Raw genomic sequence first — 4,409 nt, forward strand, 5'->3', positions numbered from 1 at the left:
GTAAGTGAGGAGATGGGGTAGGGGAGTAAGTAAGAGGACACACTAGTCAGTTTGTTTTCTGTTTGGGATAAAAGTTTTTTTTAGCAACTACAATGTGAGTTGGAGGATAAATTGTAGAACCTTCTTATTAATTGTATCCATGGAAGTATTACTGTATATATTTCCATATGAGATGTAGCAGAATAAAAAAACAGTGGGAAGTCACTACTAAATGTTTTTTTAAATGAACATGATCTCAACTAAATGTTTTTTTAAATGAACATGATCTCAGTTAAGAATGTAGCCATGTATTAAAGTGAATTTTGTCTTATTGGATTTGTAACAATCTGGGCTGCTTTTGGTAAACTATTAATAGGTCAGACTTGGTCTCTGGGGCTAGCATCTGGAGAACAACATAATTTCAGGACTTTCTGAAGAAAAGAAGGGATGTTGGAATTACACATAAAAAGCAGACAGAGATTGCAACATTCTTTTTTCCTTTTAGTAAATGGAAACATAGTCTTGTGAAGATCAGTATCTCAAAATATATGGCCTTTGAGAAGAAGCTCTGGTGTGTCATCTATAATTTTGAGATTTCTCAAAAGATAAAATTAGCAGGGGTTCCTGGGGCAGAGTCACACCTGGGTACAGCTGCAGGAAGCTCAGGTGATACACTCCAGAGTTCTGGGGCTCTATTCCCTGGGGGTCCTTCTCAGCCTGAGATAAGCGTTTTCTGATTTTGGAGAGCAAATGCCAACACAGAGCCTTCATAAAAGTTTCAGTGCAACAGCAAAAATTTTTAAAAAGGCATACAGCTAAGACCTGGATACTATCTTCATCTTTCCCCATGGTTTACAGTTTTCTCACAGTCTCTTGAAATTCTTGATTGTCAGCTGCTGCAACTCATGGGCAGGAGAAATGGCTCTGATCTGATGGAGGCTTAGAAGGCAGAATTTTCACCTTGTTGAAGAGGAAGAGCTCCTTGCTTTAGAAACATGTAGCTATTGTCTTTGTTGTGCTTCTATTTTGTGAATTTTTAACCTATTATTCAGTGACCTTTGGGTATAATTAGTCTAAGGAAAACACTCCAGCTTATGATGATCAACCATGTTTTTTTGCCTACACCCACTTGTTTGGGGGAAATAAGAGGCCACTGGTTGGACAAATTGCAAAGGGAATGGTGAATGGACAGAGCCTTTCAGACAGCTCTGTTGTCACAAAGGGAATTCTTTTTCATTCTGGGGAACATCTTTGAAGAAGGGAAGTGGAGCTCCTCCCAGGCCCAGCAGGATGATGTTGAGTGGTTTTAGATGATGTTCAGACACCTAGCTCCTGTGCAGCTGGAGGTGGTTGTTGGCAAACATAACATTGGTTTTCAGTATCAGATGAATAAATACAGGGTAAAATGATTTGAAAGTTGTCAACTCTGAAAGGTTGTTTCCTTGGATAGGAGTTAATATTGTGATGGTCAATAGCATTGCTTTGGAAGGTGATGGCTATAACATTTGCTCTGTAGCAGAAGTTGAACTCATTGAAATTTCTAGTAAACTGAATTTCTCCCAAGAGCAGGTACAGGGTTCCAGCAAGTGTGGATGGAACCAGAAGCTCCACACATCTATCCCAGTTCTCCTGAAGCATTATCTGTTCTATCAGATCAATGATGCTAATTGCTCTAGGGAAGATGCAGCTTCTTCAGAGGAAAGGATCACGCCCTTTAAGGAGAAATAGGACGCTCTTGTGGTAGTTCTGGCCACGTTTGGACCTGCATGGCTACATGCACAGTGTCTGCTAGGTGCTCCACGGGGGAGGATTCTGTGAGTTCAGCATCCTGGCTTTCAGTTGGAGGAACAGTTTCACCATGGGCAGCCTAGCACCCAGAGATTAGGCCTACTACAAGTTCTACTTCCCACTTGAGGATGTGGTTCTGACCATGTACTTCAGAGCAGCTAGGTTCCACGTGGTCCTCACCTCAGCTCAGTTTGAGTGCTCAGCTTTACCTTTTCTCTTTAGTTGGAAGCTGCTCACATGCATAAGTCAAGGTCAAGAGCAGGTGACTGTTGAATTTGGTAATAAATATCAAGGCCAAAGTCCTGGAACTTCCTACAGAGCTTATGTTAGAGTCAAGTGAATGAGAGCAAATGTAGTTCATCTTTATACACATTATAGAAATTCTAAGTCATTGATGAGAGTGATGCAGAATAAATAGTCAATTGTAATGTTCTCATGCTATAAAAATGGAATATGTACTTTACAGCAAATCTGTATCCTTATTTTAATAAAATGCATGTATAATCAAAGGTTGCAAAAAGAACTACAACCTTGTGAATTATAATTATTTATCAATGTAAGACATCCACCTGCCTCATACAAGATTTATAATCTTAAAAGACACACTTCATCTTATATACTCTCCAAATTATCACCATAATTACTCTCATTATTTAGCCTTTCTTGCAAAAGAATTGTATCTACTTGCAGTTTCTATTTCCTCAAATTTAAATATATTTACTCCTTAACCTATTCCAACCTGGCTCTTGCTAAGGTCACCACTCAGCTCCATGTTACTAAATACAAAGCATTTTTAGTTCTTTATAAATTTCTCAGTATAATCAGATATCAATGACTATTTCAATTATCTTTGGTGACTAAGCTAATATATTCTTCTAGTTTTCCTCGCACTTCTTTGGCATTTCATCTCTCATCTTTATTGTACTTATATTAGTCATTAATTATTAAGTTTCTTTAGATGTCATTTGTAGATTTTTTTTTACTCTATGCATTTATTTGAAGAAATTGCATTCATTTATGGCTTTAATTATTATGTATCTATAATGGTTCCATACAGCCTCTTTCCATTAGACAACCCTGAAATTTATTGAGGAAATTCAGAGAGAATGAGTGCTTCCAGGACCCAGATACTGTCAGTATAAAGACAGTTCTTTTAGTTTTCAGGACTCATAAATTTTCAGTGCACTCAATTTGGTAATGGTGTTATAGATTATAATACATCATCATTAAACAATATACCTCTCTCTTCTAACTCTTACCTTTTCTTCTGATACTTGACTTTATCTACCACTTGGACTGGAGGTTTTGCTGTTTTTCCAGCTTCTGAATTGTAGGATATTCCTGTATACAGAGATTAACAAGCCTTTGCAGGCAAAACTCTGCAGCTTCTCATTACCCCTAAGTTCCCACACCTTCCAAACATGATTTCAATCTCTTAACTTTAACAGATGTATAAGACTGCAAGTAACTAGTGAAGAAGAAGTTTCTTTTTGGTACTTTACTTCCCTTGTACATATGATCTCTCTTTGGCACTTTTACCATAGGAACTTTTAACTCAGCTTGTTTGCCAGCAAACTATAATTTTCCAGAATTATCCACAATTATATGGTTTTAAAAGTCAGATGTAAATGCATCTCTTCTGTGCTTAATCGCATTCTTATTGTGGTTTCTCATTGTTTGACAACATTAGCACATTTTTCTGTCATCCATATTCCCAGCATAAACTCTATAGTGAAGTTAGGTTCTCCACTCCATAAGACGCACGTGGATAAAGGAAAAAGAAAGACACAGTGAGCAAAAGCAAGAATATAGAATTTAATGCTGTTTTTGTTCAGATAACTTGAACTTTTAAAATTTTTCTTTACTAAGCCCAAAATGATATCTCATTTCAGAAAATTTTTGAAAAGCAGTAGTAATAAAGACATCTGCAGATGTGGGAGGCTGTAAAATGACAGTATATGCAGCTTTTTTCCTGGGCCATGTAATAGGTCAGTAATTATACTGAAATACATCATGGAGTATATTTGGTTGAAATACATCACTTAGGATGACCTGGTTGATGAATTAGGCCATGTCAGGTACATTGAAAGAGACCATGGAAAATGCATTGCAAGTGTCATCGTGGTTACCTAGAAGTTTTGTTGGAAGCCTACACAGATTAAAAAGAATTACTTTTGTTTCCCATGAAACACATAATGTGTTGGCTTTAAAGTTCAGAAAGGAGCAAAGAGTCTAAAAAAAAAGAAGGTCCTTACACATTTCCTACAACAAGAAGTGTTACCCGAATAAGATGCATCGAATTGCAACTCAGAGATAAGTTAGTGTGAAATTGATCAAGCTTACAATTTCAACAAATTGCTTATCTTGAAACCTTTTGTTGGTAAAAACAGTACCAATTGAATCAGAATACTGGTTTTTTAAGACAAATGATTTTGCTCCTATCGAAGGAAGAACCATGTAGGTGATTTCTATTAATATTTAAAAATAACATTTGTATTCTTATTTTTTAGAACTCCAAAGGAACCACACTTCAACCAAAATTTCTATAAACTGTTTAGCTCATACCAGGTAAAGAGCTAGCTAATTATAGATTTTAGGTAGCATAATCAATCACCAAAATAATGCGTATTTAGAGAGGGAGG

General features: G+C 36.6%; 1 pseudogene; it reads left to right on the plus strand.

The window, feature by feature from the left end:
• The first annotated feature begins 897 nt into the window (after positions 1 to 897).
• On the plus strand, positions 898 to 1,818 carry LOC109679974 (metallophosphoesterase 1-like; annotated as a pseudogene).
• The last annotated feature ends 2,591 nt before the right edge of the window (positions 1,819 to 4,409 follow it).

This window comes from Castor canadensis, chromosome 6 (assembly GCF_047511655.1).
Source record: "Castor canadensis chromosome 6, mCasCan1.hap1v2, whole genome shotgun sequence".
NCBI classification, from domain to species: domain Eukaryota; kingdom Metazoa; phylum Chordata; class Mammalia; order Rodentia; family Castoridae; genus Castor; species Castor canadensis.